This window comes from Cupressus sempervirens, chromosome 5, assembly GCF_028749045.1.
Source record: "Cupressus sempervirens isolate cs-2001-9-10 chromosome 5, ASM2874904v1, whole genome shotgun sequence".
Lineage (NCBI taxonomy): Eukaryota > Viridiplantae > Streptophyta > Pinopsida > Cupressales > Cupressaceae > Cupressus > Cupressus sempervirens.
Genome location: NC_143122.1, coordinates 30,338,630 through 30,356,975, shown reverse-complemented (window position 1 = coordinate 30,356,975; position 18,346 = coordinate 30,338,630). Strand labels below are relative to the sequence as shown.

At 34.6% G+C, this 18,346-nt stretch overlaps 1 pseudogene; it reads left to right on the top strand.

Annotated features, from left to right (window-relative positions):
* Positions 1–332: 332 nt before the first annotated feature.
* Positions 333–18,346, top strand: part of LOC149554439 (EID1-like F-box protein 1 pseudogene) — a 57,241-nt pseudogene continuing 39,227 nt past the window's right edge.

Below are 18,346 nucleotides of genomic sequence, written 5' to 3'. Positions count from 1 at the left end.
CTCCTAAAAAGTCCATGAGAGAAACTTTGAAGGATGTGGGAGGTGTTAGTGGAGGTGAAGTAATGAGTGGGAGACATCGGTTGATTAACCTTGGGACGCTGAGATGAGGATCAATAAAAGGGGGAATGAGTGGTGTGAATGTGGAGGAGCCATAGCTAGAGGTGGGAGATGGAGATCAATTATCACGAGACGTGGAAGGATTATGAAGACTATTAGCTGTAGAGAGAGTTTGAGTGGAGAATGCAGAATAGGAGGTCACATTTTTGCTAAGATTGATGGAGAAGACATGAAAGGATGGGGTAGAAATGGAGGCCAGATGATTGCGGGAGGTGATGGATGCAAAGCGAGAATGGGTGCAATCACTAGAGATAGAGCTGCGTGTGGAGCACTCACAAGTGGAGGGAAATGATGCAGGTATGTGGGCTAAATAGTCATGGACTTAGTGGTTGCAGGAATCATTAAAGATGGTGCAAGTGGGTTTAGAGAGTGCTTAGAATGAGTTGATGTTATTGTAGTCACATTTTGAGTCTTTTAGGGAAGTGATTGCGAAGGTGAACTTCTTGGTGTTGAAGTTGTAGGAGTAGTTAGCATTAAGTGAAGGGAAGGTGAGGCAATTATAGTAGCATTTGGGTGAGGCAAAAGTGGATGTGGAGTGTTGGTGAATGATGACTGATCAGATGCAATAGGAGCAGGATGTGTCCCAACAAGTGATCACTGCATAAGGGGTAAGCAAGTTGGTGGAGAATGTGTTCATGGAAATGCACTAGATGGAAAAGGTACATTAGGAAGCTAATTATTAGATGGGACATTATTATCAGGCATTCTTGAATGAGGACCAATGAGAGACATAGTTTATAGATAGGGAATTTACACATCTATTGAACATGCAATTATGCAATGGGAGGTTTCCAATTCCCATGGATGCAGTGTGGACATGTAGAGTGTTGACACCAAATGCTTCTTCATCTGGAGCTAGGTTAGAAGGAAGGCTATTAAGTGGACACCCTATTTTTCCATCTCCCCTAGGGAGGCCAGAATAATAATCTACCTAACATTGGTTAAATGTAATGTTGTTTTTGTCATCATAGGAGAATAAAAAGTTTGTGTTTGTTGTTGTGGCAATCAAAGGGACAACTGATGTTGATTGTAATGCAGGGTCATGTTTTGTTTTTTGGATTTTGTCAAATATATATGGATTTTTTTGTGTTTTTGTTGAATATTTAAATGTTTTTAGTATGTTTGATAGATATTTGAATTTTTTTGTGTTTTTGTTGAATATGTAAATGTTTTTTGGATGTTTGATAGATATTTGAATGATTTTGTATTTTTGTGATAAATATTGGAATGGTTTGACTCTTGTAAAAGTGGGAACAATATAATCCATAGAGTGAGGATGATTGTGACTGGTAGGCGAGAATTTCTATGTGTATATTAAGAACCATTATAGACAATAATAAGGCCAATGTGGGGACATTTTTCTAGGAGTGTGATGAGATGGACATTCTTGAGGCCTATTAAAAAAGTGTTTGGGGGCCCAAAAGGGACATTCAGACCTCAATAAAGCCTTAAGAAAAAGTGTTTGGGCCTAAAAAAAGGCGTTTGGGCCTAAAAAAGGCATTGTGGGCCTAAAAAAGGCATTTGGGCTGGAAAAAAAAATGATTGAGAGATTTGAAAAAGGCATTTGGGCCTGAAAAAGGCACTGTGGGCCTAAAAAGGGCATTGGGGCCTTGAAAAAGGTGCTTTGGGCCTAAAAAGGTGCTAGAGGAGCCTCAAAAGGTGCTAGGGATTGACAAAGGTTCTTGAGGGTGGGCCAAACTCATATGCTTATGCTTGCTTATTATGTGCCCCCGATTGAGTGAGGATGAAGGAGTCCAATAGATATCTGGGCTTTCAGGATAGCATTAATATATTTGTGGAAGGGGGCTAGACCAATCGTGACCATGGCAACATAAATAAGACCAATGATCTATTGGGAATTGTCATTCCTTACAAGAGGGGGAAGAGGGTTCCACTGATGCCTCTTGTGCTATTCACGTTGTGCTAGATTTTCCAAAGCCTAGCAAAATGTTTCAAGACATTACTATGCTACTTCTTAATACCATTGAGGCTTTTTATATGTCATATACCCCATTTGAGCTAAAGTGAGCCTAGAATTGATAGGAATTTTGGGGTGTTGTTAATTTTTTGAGCTCTTACAACCATGTTTGGCAACTATGACCCTGTTCAAACATTTTTGGCAAATTTGGGCAATTTTTGAACTCTTTTTCATAATTTTAGACAATTTTTGAATTTTTTTAATTGTTTTTGGAAATATTTGGATGTTCTTGATATTTTTAAATAATTTTTGGATTTTTTTGGTAGCTTTTGGCAATATTTAGATTTTTTTGATATTTTTAGATAAGTTTTTGAATTTTTTTTATAATTTTGGGCAATGTTTTGATTTTTTTGATATTTTTAGAAGATTTTGGGATTTATTTGGGCATGGAATGAGGATGTGAGTGATATTTTTTGGAATATTAGGATAACCAAGACCATGTGAGGTACCTAAAGAGGAAATAAAGGGAGTTTATGACATCCAATGGGTCAACAAGAACTAAACCAAGCATTAGTGATCATTGGTCAAGGTGGATAGCTGAGATGTGCATTAATTTTGCTGCAATTCATGTCTATGGTATCTCAATACATAATCAAACTCCCTATTTTGCTGAATTTTTTTGTGCTCTCCTTTTTTGCTATCATACTGGCCGTCTCTGCTACTGTGAACTACATTTGATGCCAAAGAAACATGGAATTATGACCCACAAATGTTTCTTGATTCCTACTACTCCCACTTGTAGTTCTAGTTTAGCCTTTGCTTTGTGGTATGGATAGGGGTAGTTGCATTAACATAAAGAGCTATGTGTGTACATTCAATCAAGGAAAAGGGCTTTGATTTGCTCTTGTTATTGTTATTGTTATTGCTATTATGGGCTTTGTTTGCCTTGCTCTATTGCTACTATCATACTGGCTATTTCTATTGTTGTGAACCACATTTGATGCCAAAAGACCCCAGAATTGTAATCCACAAGTGTTTCTCAATTGGGTATGTGTGAAATTAACTTGACGATGCTTGAAACAAGAAAAATTTGTTCAGAGATAGTTGCTTGAGGGTTGTCTTGACTATTTTTTAGCATTGAACGACTTGTGTCGATTAGGGAGGTCCAAAGGTGTTGTCTCTCACCCCTTTTCAAACCAAAGGTGGTGTTCTCACTTCTTTTGTACCAAATTTTTTTTTTGGGTATTTTTTGAGATTTTTTTTTTTTTTTTTGGTATTTTTGATGTCTTTTCCAAAGCTTTTAGACACAAAACCATTTGAGATGGGTGCTATTGATGGGTTTTACTAGTTTTGTACCATCACAATCTAAAATTCTATAAGTACCAATCCCAAAGGATTATGTGATAAGTTAAGGACCAATCCAATTGGCCTCCTATTTTCCTTTCTTTTCCCTAGCTGCTAGGTTCTTAGGGTTTTCTCTTAGCACTAGGTCACCAATCTGAAAAACCTGAGGTTTGACCTTTTTGTTGTAATGTCTTGATAATCTATTCTAATACACTTTGAGATGTTGATGTGTTGTATGCTGATGTTCTTCTAACAACTCTAGCTGTTCTAGATGGGCCACTCTATAATTCTCATCTGATAGGACATCTTGAAGAGTAACTCTCAAGGATGGGATCTCAACCTCTAAAGGGAGAATAGCTTCACAACCATAAACCAAGGAGAAGGGTGTCCAACCTATAGGTGTCTTAACACTCATCCTATAGGCCCAAAGGGCGAGGTTCAACTATAAATTCCAATCTCTACCAATATCATTGATAGCTCTTTTGAGGATGTTGATAATGGTTTTGTTGGTGGCCTCTACTTGGCCATTGCCTTGGGGATAATAAATTGATGAGGAGTGGTGTATAATGTGAAATTTTTCACATAATTAATCAATTATTTGATTTTTAAAGTACAAGGCATTATTTGTGAGAATGGTATAAGGTATGCCAAACCAAAAAATGATATGGATGAGAATAAAAGAAGAGATATGTTTTCCCATAGAGTCAACAGGTGGCACCACTTTGATCCACTTGGTGAAGTATTCTATGGCAGTGATAATCCATTTATGCCCACTAGAGGAGGGTGGATGAATGGCTCCAATAAAATCAAAGCCCCATTAATAAAATGGCCATGGTGTGGCCAAAGGGTTGAGCTCTTGGGCTGGTGCATGAACAAGGTTACCATGGATTTGACATTTTTTGCAGGTTTTGACATAGTTGATAGAATCCATTTCCATGGTTTGCCAAAAATAGCCCATCCTAAGAATCTTCTTTGCTAGTGTGAACCCACTGGAGTGTGACCTGCAAATCCCTGCATGGACTTCCTACAAAGCGACTCTAGAATCATCCTTTTTGAGACATCTAAATAGAGTACCATTAAGACCTTTTCTATATAGCATATCGGCCACCAAGGTGTAATGGGAGGTTTGTTGAATGAAGTTTAATTTTTGGTTATACAAGAGGTTAGATGGAATGGTATTATCATGGAGGTAAATGATAATGGGGCTGTACCAAAGGGAATCATGAGTGTCTAAGTGGCAAATGATAAGGGAATTGGGTTGAAAAAAATGGGTGAAACCAACTCTTCTACCAAGAACTCATACCGCTCATGCTACTCTAAGAGATGAAGTAAGGAGACCAAGGTGGCCATAGCATTTGCTGCTCTATTCTTCTCTCTAGGAATTTGTTCAAAATTAATGTAAACAAAACATGCCTTGAGAATGTCAACCATATGTTTATAAGGCAATATTTTTTCATCTTTGGCTTGGTAAGTATCAGTGACCTAATTAATGATTAACTAGGAGTCTCCAAAAACCTCTAGTGCTGTCAACTTCCATTCTAAAGCTAGTTTGAGACCTAAGAATAAAGCCTCATATTCTACCATGTTGTTGGTGCAGGGAAAAAGAAGTTTGTAAGACTTAGGGATGGTAACACCTAGTGGTGTGATGAGCAAGATACCAATGCTTGATCCATGGTGTGTGTAGGAACCATCAAAATAGAATTTCCACATTACTGGCTCTATCTAAAGAATGTGCATGTTTGGAAAATCTACTAGGATAGGATTTGAACTCTCTATAGGTGCATTTGCTAATTGATTGGCAATGACCTGCACTTTGATTGTCATCCTATCAACATACTCAAAGTCAAACTCACTTAGGATCATCACCCATTTATCTAATTGACCAATTAATGTTGTTTTGTTGAGAAGATATTTGAGGGGGTCAATTTTTGGATATGAGCTTGACTTGTGTGTTAGAAGTTAGTGATTTAGCTTTTGGGAAGGAAAAACTATGGCTAGGAAAGCCTTTTCGATAAAAGAGTAATTGAGCTCATAATTGACCAAGGTAGGACTAATGTAATAGATGGCCTATTCTTTTCCTTGGTCATTTTCTTGCACTAGGAGGGCTTTGATAGATTTATCCATTACAAAAATGTATAATAGTAAAGGTTTGTGTGGTATGGGAGGTACCAACACAGGTGAATTCATCAATTAGGTTTTGAGTAAGTCAAAAGCCTTCTAGCATTGGTCATCCCACTTAAAATTTATGTCTTTGTGTAACAAGTGTGTGAAAGCTATACATTTTTCCACCAACTAAGAAATGAACTGAAAAATTAATCGAAGCCTACCTTTGAGATAGCTTAATTGAATCAAGTCTTTTGGAGGTGGCATACTGATTATGGCTTGTAGCTTTTTGGGGTCAACTTCTATCCCTTGGGTTGAGATAATGTATCCTAGGAGCTTGCCTAATTTGATGCCAAAAGTGAATTTATTGGGATTGAGCCTAAACTTGAACACTTCTAAGTGGATGAATATTTTGGCCAGTATGGTGAGATGTTCTTCTCAACTATGAGATTTGGCAAGAATGTCATCCATGTAATCTTCCATGAAGATATGCATCATATCATGAAAGAAAGTGGTTATGGCCCATTGATAGGTACCCCAACATTATTTAGCCCAAAGCGCATTACATTCTAACAAAACATGCCCCATGTACAAGTAAAAGTTGTTTTCTCTTGATCTTCCAGTGCTATCCTAATCTGATTATATCTTGAAAACCCATCCATGAGTGAAAACATGGAATGACCTACCGTTAGATTGACAATGGTATCAATGTTAGGGAGGGTGGAATCATCTTTGGGACATGCTTTATTTAGATTTTGAAAGTCGATGCAGATGTGTATGCTACCATTCTTCTTTGATATGGGGACAATGTTGGATATCCATGATGCATACACCAAGGGTGGGATGAAATTGGTGTTGATTAATTTTCTAACTCTACCTTGACCAATAGAGCTATATGGGGATGCATCTTTCTAAGATTTTTGTTTTATTGGCTTGGCCATCAGAGAAATATTGAGATGATGGAGGATTAAATTTGGTTCTAAGTTGGGCTTATCTACTTAAGACCATGCAAATTTTATCTATCTTTATTTAAAGAATCAAATGAATGCCCATCTTTCCTCTGTGCTTAAGGACTGTGTTAAATAAATGATGCTTGGTTCTTGCTCTATGCCGATGTTGACTAGTTATGTTGCTTCAATCAGAATAGAAGATCTTTCCTCAGAGTGTATGGGTAAAGTATCAATCACCTCATTTGCGAGTGCCATTGTTGGGTTTTCACCTTTGAATGCATCACTTTTGTTTGTTTCCATTTTTTTCTTGAGGTCAGCCACAACTTGGTATTGATTATTAAGGTTGTGGAACGCTTGACCTATAATAATGTGACTAAGGTAATTGATACCACACTCAACTATATGCCTTTCTTCTATTCTTTTTTGATGAGATGGTTCAACCACATTAAGGTAGAGGAAGATTTCATGGTTAGTGTAAAAATGAGGGATGTGGTAAGGCTCAGTTGTATCCCAGTTAATGAGTTTAAGATGGACTAGGAGTAATGATTTGTAATATGGAATAGGTTCGACAGGGTTTAAAGATATGATTTCATTGGATGGATCATATGTTGTATTTGTTAGATCTATGACATGAGCTTCTTCTAGAGTGTTGGGAAAAGTAGAGCTTGTGAATGGCTCATAGTAGTCATCCTCAATCTCTACTAGAAAGAAGTCAGGGAATAGGGTTTGAAATTGAAATCCTTTGACATGTTCATCATCTTCTAAGATACTCTATTGTATCCTAATTCTTGGTGAAGTGGATCTTGGACTATGAGTTGTTCCTTGTGTAGCTAGACTATAAAATGTGGGTATGTGAACTACATCACATTGTTTATCATGAAGAGACTCCTTAGATAATGACTCAAATTCCCATTTAGTGGAGTTTTCATTGTCTTCATTATTAGAGGTGTTTATAAATGATTCTTTTGATGGATATGAACTTGAGAGGGATAGGCTCTCATTTATGATGTTAGTTGTCCTCTGGCTATAACCATCCTTTTGTTTAGGTACCCATGCTAAGGTGGAAAAGGAGGAATCACTATGCTTAGGACAAGTGTTAGAAGAGGCTTGTGTCCTATCTTGTCCGTCATATCCTACCCTTATTTTAGACTTGTTGGACCTGAATTATGCCATTAGAGGTTCAATGATGCCTATCCCTTTTCCTAAAGGACCATCTCTGGTATATCCCATCTTTTTCATTAGGTTAAAACCTTTTCTGTGTAGGTGGGCAGAGATATTGATGTTTTGTTGACTAATTTTTGCCACTAAGTTTGGAGTTGTCATGCTTGCTTTAATAAAATGTGCATGATAAGGCTTGGTGGATGACGATTTTCCATGAGATCTTGGAGAAAGTGGAGGATCAAATAAGGAAACTGAGTACTTTCCCACCCCTTTGTGATGCAATTTACACTTTCTATCAAATTCTTTCATCAATCTATCCATTTCTTCATAGTGTGACCATTTAGGGTCTTTAGATGATGATAGTGAAGGAATGGAAGAACCTGAACAACCCACTTTCTCTTTACCCTTAGTTGACGTTGATGAGTAGTTGTCATTTTGGTTAGTAGAGCATGAAGTGTCTATAGTTGTGGACTGGCTGATGTTATCTATTGGTGTATTAGTTTCTTCCCTGTTGTGAGGAACTAGGGAACTACAATACTATGCAAAATGCTAGTCTCTAGGTATGGTCACTTCTCGACCCATGTAAGGAAATTTAAGACACTAGTGATAAGTGGAGGGAATGGCCTGCATGTCATGAATCCATGGTCTTCCCAAAAATATTTTATAGGTTAATTTTAGATCTAAGACTTGATAAATAGTCTCTTTCATAACTGGTCCTACTTTAATTGGAAAAATAACCGTGCCTTTGGAGGATCTTTCCTCATCGAAGGATTTATGAGTCTGTGTGGAGTTATTTGAAAAGTCCTTACCATCTTTTGATTGTTTAATGATGTCATTATTTAGTAAGGTCTCTTCTACCTTAGCAGCATTTTCTAAGGTAGTTTTGAAATCTTTAGGCCCTTGGAGTTGGAGCCAGTAATTCATTGCTTTGAAGAGGCTATTAATGAAGATTTCAGTCTTCTCTTTATCGAGTATGTCTCTATGGTACTTAGTGAAAGTCTATCTCCATCATTTTAGGAAAAATTTGAATGACTTAGCAAGGAGTTGTTTCATGTTGCATAGGTCAATCATTGTAAATTCTCATTCAATATTGTATGAATATTAGGAAATGAACATTGAAGCTAGTTGGTCAAAGGTTTTGATATTGGAGGGTAGCTTGGAGAACCACTCCATGGCTTGCCCTCCAAGGCTTCAAGGAAATAGTTGAATCAGGTACATTATGTCATGGAAAATTTCCATACTCAAGGTATAGAATTGTCTGAGGTGATCTTGTGGATCTGATGTGCCAAAATATTTATCATATTTTGGTATTTGTACATTTTGGGGGAAAGGTGTGAAGGTAATGTTCTTGTCAAAGGGGAGAGGACACACCTTCTCGAGGTTGAATTCTACGAGTTGTGTTTTTCCTCTCTTCATTCTTTCCATTTCCATTTGTAGGTCTTGTAACTTTTGTGTGACAACATCTAGGGGTGACTCTTTTCATCTCATTTCAGGTTGGTCACATCAAAATTTGATGGTAATTTCTCACCTTGTTGTGCTAACGCTAGTATATAATGTTCCTTATGTTTTTTTAGTATCTTTTCCATGATGTCAACAAGCTCAAGATTTTGTTGGAAATCTTTGATCTTAGTTTCAATACTTCTATCATCCCAGATGTTAGATGAACCCACTATGGCTATAGATTATGAGTTTTTATTGAAGAAGGGTGACTTGTGAATAACTGCATTCTAAGGGAAATCTGTTGTTTTAGTAGGCTTGAGGAGATTTAGAGATTTTGTGCATTTGATGGTTCTATTGGCTATTTTAGCACTCACTCATATAGGTGATCACTTTGGTCTTGTAGCTGTACTAGTTTTATGTGGTGGCATGGAATGTGAGTTGGATTCCTTTAGTTCTTAGGCATTTTTTGAAAAGGCAAGGGTTCCCATTAATCATAATTTTTTTGTGGTAACAAGCTAGGTTGGAAAAGGTGTTTACAAATGTTGATAGGATGAGTTTCACTTTCACGAAGTCAGGTAAGGGACAAATGTGTGTCTTTGAATGTTTTTGACTTGATGTGTGAAATGAAGTAATGATAACTATTGGGTTGATAATGATGTTTGTAGCTTTGCTTGTTTTGGAAGGATGTTTTTGGTTAGACATAGAATTTCTCAAACTTTGTCAAATACCAACAAGGAAAAGGATATCCAAATTGATTGTTTGTTCATGATTGTTATGCACTTAGATAGCCTCTATTTTATGTTTTTTCTCAGATGTATAACAAAAATGGTTAGATGTTCTATTTTAGTGATCACATGTGTTGTTTCATTGCTCATATGTTCTATTATAAATGTTATATGCACCGTTTAATCATTTTGATGTGTCATTTTGCTGAGAAAATGCACTATTTTAAGGCTCATATGCACAATTTAATAGAAATATGTGTTATAACAGAGATCAAAAGCATTATAGGAATGTTCAAAAGCCCTATTTTGTGTAGTATATGCACTACTTTTAGGTTTGTTTAGCAATGTCTTCATCTTGGACTTGGTTTCTCGATACCAATTTGAGGTTTGTTCTTTCTAGAAGGTTTTTGATCCACACTGGTGTTCATTATTAAATTTTTAAAAACTTCCAAGCACAATAGTAGTAAGACCAAAACAAAGTGAAAATTTGCACACACCTAGAAAATGGAAGAAAATGGTTTCCTATCAAGGTTATCTAAAGTTGGTGACTAGTGGGTCTTAATATTCCAATTGTGTTCGGATTTCCCTCTCCTATGACAAAGAGCTTCCCACCAATGCCAAGGAGGTTTGTTGAAATCCCTTATGGGACTACTAAAGGAAGGCTATGTTCCAAACATAGGTGGCATGAATTTGATTAAGAATACAATATGGGGGGGCAATCCCTCTCATCAGCCCTACTAAGGCAACTCGAGAGGTAGCCCTTCTATGGCTAAATAATCCTACCTAGTGAAAAGTGAGAAATGGAAGTCACAAATAGGTTTGGGAATCTGATCACTTGAGAGGAGTGAAAGTATATCCCTACTATTTTGGCTTCCCAAACATGACAAACAAAAAGGTTTAATTACCAGCCCTTATACTATTGAAGATAGAGGGGCACCTAATTAGACTATGTGTGTGTTCTTTCCTCATTCAATTGTGACCAATATTTATAGAAGGTTAGGCATTTTGATCAACTTGGAAGAGTTGAGAGCATAGGCCTACTTCTTTATCAGATCAGCAAGATTGAATGCATTTATTAAGCTATGTTTGAAAGTATAGAAATGCCACACTTTTAATCAATGAGAGCTGAGGTCCGCCTACCTAATTCGGAGCTAGAAAATGCTCGGAACTTTTAAGAGGGTCTTCATTCCTATCGCATGTTGTCTACAATCTAGAAGCTTTTCATTAACTCAGAAGGGATCTGTAGGTAAACAAGATTCAGATCTAGAAGTTAGATTTAGGAAACTATAAATTTTACTAGATGCACTATAGAAATGCTCACATGCATTAAAAAAAACCTAATATGCACTATTTAGTTATGCAAACATGTTATAAGAAAATCAAATGCACTATAAGATGCCTCCTATGCAATGTAGAAATGATTAAATACATTATAGAACTCTTAACATAGGCTATAAGAAGATGTAGATGTGTTACAGAACTATGTAAATGTGTTAAAAAACTATGTGTATGCACTATAGAAAGATTAAATGCATTAAAATAGAGTTCATAAGCATTAGAATATCTCTCAAATATGTTGAAACAAAGTGCAAAAGTGTTAGAAGATTCAGATCTGGCCCTTGTATGCTCAAGGAAGACTTTGGAATGTTGTTCTTGTTGATATGAGGCCTCCTGAATGCTGTAGAACCTATATTCAATCAGATCTACACAAGAGAATATCAAGAAACATAGATCTATACTAGAAATGAAAGTTTAGACTAAAAAACTTGACAATAGAGAGGCTTTTAGTTCAACCCCCTCAATGGGTGCCATTTTGTACACAGTGCAAATGCATATTCATGAAACCTTAATGTAGAATGCAAATAGACTGACAAAAAACTATACTAGACCCAAGATATAATCATCAGAATGTAATCTTTGTTGGAGTTTACAAGTGGGAAGATACACTTCTAAGAGGGGGGATGAATCAGAAGTATCTAAATTTTACCTCTAAAACTTTTTTAGTTAAAAAGCATTCACATGCATCTAATCCGTCTCATAAACATGAAAGTAAAGACATGCATGAAAATAGATAACACAAGATTTGGTAACCTAGAAACCCTCCAAAATGAGAAGGTAAAACTGGGCGAGGATGATACCCACAAAATATCACTATAGCAATGTGTAACTATTCAAGGTTACAATGTTTGACCACTTCCAATGGTCTGCCCTATAAAAGGCCTATCCTATTAAAGACTTTACACCCTATTATAAGTGACCTGGTTAAAGGATTTCACTACCCTACTAAAAGTAGGCCTAGTTAAAGGACTTCAATACATTCACCTTGAATGTCACCCTGTTAAAGGATTTACAAATGGCTGCTAGGCCTTCCTAAGTCCACAGGATTTCCATTATCTAATACAATTGCTAGAGAGTATTAGAAAGTCTTTGACCTGATAGCTTTGCAATCTTCAATTACTGATTCCAGATCCTTATTCTACTCTAACTAACCTGATCCTTGCTTGATCTGATATGTCACTCTTTGAAGTTCTGATATTATGTTCTTTAATAACTAGATTCTACAATGTTGCTCTATTTTTCACTAAGTCTTTTACACTTGTCTCTAAATTTCACTATAGTTCACCCATACACTTCTCTCACATGCATACAATGGGGTTTAATCCTCCTTTTAAAGATTTTGAAGACTTAGGGTTAGGTATGAATCTACAATCCATATTCATTCTTCATTTCCTACTCAACTCATGCACTTTTCTTAATGGTTGCATGCCTTCTCCATTTTTCTTATTGGTTGCATGCTAATTATATAGGTAATGCAAAAGATTTGTTATTATCTTTAATACCCTTTGAGATTCATCTATGTCAGCTCAAAAATGGTTTATATAGGTATTTGTGCAATTACAAACAAATATGTCCAATCTATGTTACTCAACACTTGTTACCTCTGATGCTCGACACTTGATAATTATGTTACTCAACACTTGTTGTAGTTCTGTCTAGCTTAGCACTTGAACTTATTTGACATCAACTGTTTACTTGGCATCAACTATTTACTCGACATCTATACATATTTTACTCGGCATGTGTTACTATCTTGGCATGAACTTAATAAACATCTTAAGTGTGTTGACACAAAATAGTCAAAACCAGTCTTAGTTTCAACAATCTCTATGAGCATCTCATGTTTCCCTAACTACAACTGCTAAAATAGCTCTCAGACCAACATCTTAGTGACAGTTCTAGAATGGGAATATGCTTAAAATGTAGATCTACAATAAATACATCCAAGATTTATGACTAAAATGTAGATTATATGTGAAATAAAACTCCTAGAAATGCTCTTGAAATGATCATGCAATGAACTAACATGCAATAAATGATGTTAAAATGCTATGAACTTACTACAATGAAAATGCTAAAATGATGAGTTCAAATTTTTCCATAGTGTAGATCCATAAAAACTTGGGTCCCTTGCCTCTTAGATTTCCCTCCTATTTATAGGATTTCAGAAGGGGTTGGGGTAAGAATCAGGATTTTCAACTTTGATTGGGGGTGAAAGTGAAACTGAAAATATCTCATAAGAGACCAAGAGGAAAACTCCAATAGACTTGATTTTGAGGATAATTGAGGACATTTCTAATTCTTTTAAAATGAAAAAGAGAGATTTTCAATCTTGTGAGGATAAATGATTTTATTAATTTAATAAATGTCTTATTTATTTTCAACACTTTTGTATTTTTCCTCCTCCTTTTTTGAATTTCATTTTATGAATTTGAATTGTTTTTCTCCTCCTTTAAAGTTGATTTAGGTCTTTAGGTGATTAATGACCTAAGGTGATTTTTTATTTGAAAGTTTATTGTATTTCTTTTGATTTTCTCTTTAATTTGCACTGATTGATTGAAATTGCATGATTTAGGTCTTTGCCAACTTTTGGGTGTCTACAATTATCATATTTAGGTTTCCTACAATCAATTGTTTTATGATCCATACCATGACAATTATGACAATAAAAATCCTTAACATGATTAAATGACTTTTTTGTATAATTTCTTTTCATATGACCTATTTCATTACATGAAAAACACTTACCTCTAAATTAATACCCGATTTCTTTAGGAGATTCCACTTTCTTTGGTTCATCCAATATCTCAACTTCCTTGTCTTGTCCAACTTCTTTAGGTTTATCAAAAGATTGATTGAATTCAATCTTATCATCATATTTATCTTTTTCTTTCAGATCTAATCTATATTCAAGTTTCTTTGTAGACATGTTAAATAGATAACCAAGACTAGTCTTATCATAAATAGGTCTCTATATTGACATTGAATCATCAAACTTTTCTCTGCTAGGATAAAGCTTCTCAAGTTGTTGCTTACACTGAGTTAACTTGCCTTTCACAATAGTGTTGTACTTATGAAGTTATTCATGATCTTCTTTCAATATTTCAAATTTAGATGTTTTCTTCACCAGACTTTCTCCAAGATTTGTATTCTTAGTCTTCAAATTGGTTTCAATTTTGCTAGGATCAATCTTTAAAGTCAACTTTAGATTTGTAATATTCAATTCATGCTTCATGATTTTATACTCTATCTTTATCTTTGAAAAATCATCATCACTAGTTTTAGATTTAGTAGATTTAGGCTTGGATTTGAGATATTCAATCTTATCCTTCAACTATCCAATATATAATTTTGAGTCTTCATGTTTATCCTTTAGGTTATCTTTTTCTTCAGTAAGGAGATCCATTTGTTCAAGCTCCTCTTCAAGGTTCTTCATCAACTATTCCATATCCATAGGGATCTTACTCAAGCTTTTAAGCCTCATCTGAGCAACTATGCTCTAATACCAATTATTAGAGATAGGAATTACTGAGAGGCAAGGGGGCGGGGGGGAAGGGCAGTGGTGGGAGGTAGAATCGATAATCTACAAACTTTAGTCACCATCTAGATATTATTAATTACTTTGAACCATACATAACAAAGTAATAAAGTAATGTTGAATAGTAATAGTAACCATGTACAAAGATAACCCATAACACCATATTTTGTTAACTAGAGAAACCCTAGCCAAGGGAAAACCTCGGTGGGGATGATACCCACTAGATAATATACTAATATATATATTCCTTGTTAGAGGATGGACCTTGTTAAGAGTCAATGAGAAAATTTAGTATAGAGAGTCCTTGTTAGGAGACTTTGAATCCTTGTTAGAAGCTATAGTATAGTAGATGCAAGATGAGACCACTACCCAAACATGCAATTCCAATTACAAGAAGAGCTCACTACTCAAACAAGTAATTAGACTTATGGTATATAAGTGTTGTATCTTCTTTCTTGATTAACCTTAGATCTTCAGCTTGATCTCAGATCACAAAAATAGCTTTACAAAACTTCTTATATATCACTTTCATAGAAAGTTCACATATCACAATACTTGCACAACTTAAACTTTCTCTTCGCAAGATGTCCTTTGCATAACTAGCATGCCTTTACAAAAATTTATGCTAGGTCAGCAAAGATTGTAACATACTTTTCCAACTTAGAGTAAACATCTAGGATGTTGGCCCTAATTGGTCAAGTAATTATTTTGTAAACAAAATAATTCCTTTCCTTTAATTTCACTATCTTGTTTCATTGGTAAAATATGAATATATCTTTTTTGTATAGTCCCTACTAACTTATGAGATTATATACACCATCATATAAAATCTGCATCTAACTTCGCTAGTCATAATATGATGTCAATAGAAAATTACATACAAAACAATACACTATTGTAAACCAAATTCATACTTAGAAAATTTTCTAAGCATCAAAATCTAAGTATCTTTATTTCCAAGGTTTCTTATAAGCCTGTACATCATGTGTTGCCATAAATGACAACAATTACATATCTTCATTAGCCAATTGTCAACAATAGATTCCCTAATGTGGTCCATGGAAGTGAGATTGAAAACGGTTTGGATAAGATCTCTATTGATCCTATTCCTATTTCACTCTCGTCAAAAAACTCTCCATTTGACCCTTAGGGTGTGTGCATGCTTACATTCATGTTCTACTATATGCAACATTGATAAACCTAAGATGATATATCCTACACCTTTGATGATGGATAAAGGATGTCCTCCAATAACAATTAAGGGTAAAATTATAAATCCTTTGGATTTCTTTGATAACATTGATTCATTTTACATGTTTATCACACATGGAATAACCCTTAGCCTACTATTTTTTTATCTTTATCGCCTTCTCAACCTATTTTTCCTCGAGCTCCTAAGTTATCTTCTACCTTTAAGGAGTATAATTTAGTTGATCAAGTATGTGCTACTCCTACTAAGATATTTTTATGGCAATTACTTTAAAATTCTCCAACATATTATGAGGCATTGTAAAAAGCTTTATCTAATATTCCTACTTCAACTCCTAATCAAGAAAACATTCATTCTATTTTGGATTGCATGCATACTATGCCTTCTGTACCTCCTATTATATTTTTTGATAATGATTTACCTTCTCTTGAGGTGCAGAATCAATATGATGCTCTTATGGTTGATGTTTCTACTAATCAGAGTATCATTCAAAGAACATTAACTGATAATGGATCTAGACTTAATGTTTGTAGCATGGAAATGCTTAAAGAAATTAAGGCCAATCTTACTACTATTCAACCTGATAATGTTCATATATGTGGATTTGATAATATTGTGAAGATAACTTTGGGAATTATTACTTTACCTATTAAAGTTGGTCCACTTATTTTAAATACACCTATTAATGTTATGTTTGGACCTCTCAATTATAATCTTCTATTAGGAAGATCTTGGTTACATGCTATGCATGTGGTTCCTTCTACTCTTCATCGCAAGGTTTGGCTTATTTATAACAAATTAATGTATACATTACATGCGGATGATGTGCTAAATTCTTGCTTAAATTTAGAATATGTTAAAATCTTTGAGCCTCTTCAACCACATAAATAGATTGAAAATCAACTTGAGATACAACCTATGATAAAACAACCTGAGATTCAATAGCTAGAAACTTCATCTTCTTCTTTAACTGAGGATGATTGGAGGATGTTGGATTATAATCCTGCTTTCATTGGATAATATAAGGTCTCTAATTTGGAATTTATGAAGAACCAACTTGAATTCGAGAAACTAGTTTTTATTCCTTCTCCATTTTCTAAGGAACTAAAAAGTAATTTTGTTGCTGCTTCAATTAATGAAATGATTGAAATGATAAAATATGATTATTCTAATATTGTGACATATGCCGCTCCTTGGAATCCATCTAAAATGGATGATTGGTATGGTTTTGGTTATCATTTTCTTAAGAAATCATGATTTAATGGAAAGGATGTGGTAAATATGAGCAAGGTATACAAGTACCTCTAGACAATGAAATTTATTATTATATGTATGGATTAGGTTTTTATCCCTATAAAAAACCATCAAATTTTTGTCTTAACGTTAATCATATATGTGGTGGTCAATTGAAATTTGTTAGTCCATTACTTATTGACACAAATCAAGAACCTACTTTGGATATTTACCCTGAAGATGAAAGTTTAATGGAATATTTTGGGATTTATGATGATTGACCTAAGTTCCATCACAAATGAACAAAGTCATATTGTTTAAAGAAATATGCTTATTTTGGAGAATATGATAATTATGATATTCTTTCTTTATCGATGGATTCTTTGATACAAAGTGATTTGTTAATAACTAAGACCATTGACATTCAAATGGATGAGAATAATCTTGAGAAGATAATAAAGATTGGGAAACTTTTGAATTAGGATGACCATCGTCAATTAGGTTCCCTTTTACCGAGCTTTAAGGACATTTTTGCTTGGACATATTTGGATATGTCAGATATTGATTCTAAGATTGTTACTTATAATATTGTTTAAAACCAAATATAAAACCTATGAAGCATAAAATTTGAAAGATGAATCCATAGAATGCTTTATTAGTCAAAAGTGAAATTGAAAAGTTATTGAATTTTGGATTTATACGTTCTATTGATAACTCTGATTGGATTTCAAATATTGTACTTATTTCAAAAGGATAAAATAAGATAAGGATGTGTACTAATTTTAGAGATTTGAACTTATCATCTTTACAGGATGATTTCCCATTAACCAATATTGATATGATTATGGGTTCAATAGTGGGTCATGCTTTGTTATCTTTTATGAATGGTTTTTCTAGATATAATCAAATCTTTATTCCTCCTAAAGATCAATTTAAAATTGCATTTATAACACCTTGGGGAACATTTTTATGGGACATTATGCCTTTTGGATTAAAGAATGCAGGAGCAACTTATCAATATGCTATAAATTTGATTTTTCATGATTATATCCATAAGATTCTTGAAGACTATGTGGATGATATTTTAGCAAAGTCTATACAAAGAGAAGATTGTGTTACTATTTTATGACAAATATTTGAATGGATTAGAAGTTACAACATGAGATTGGATACTAAGAAATGATTTTTTAAGTTGACTCTGGTAAATAATTAGGACTTATAATCTCTAAGTGAGGCCTAGAAGTTGACATTGAAAAGATTGATGCTATT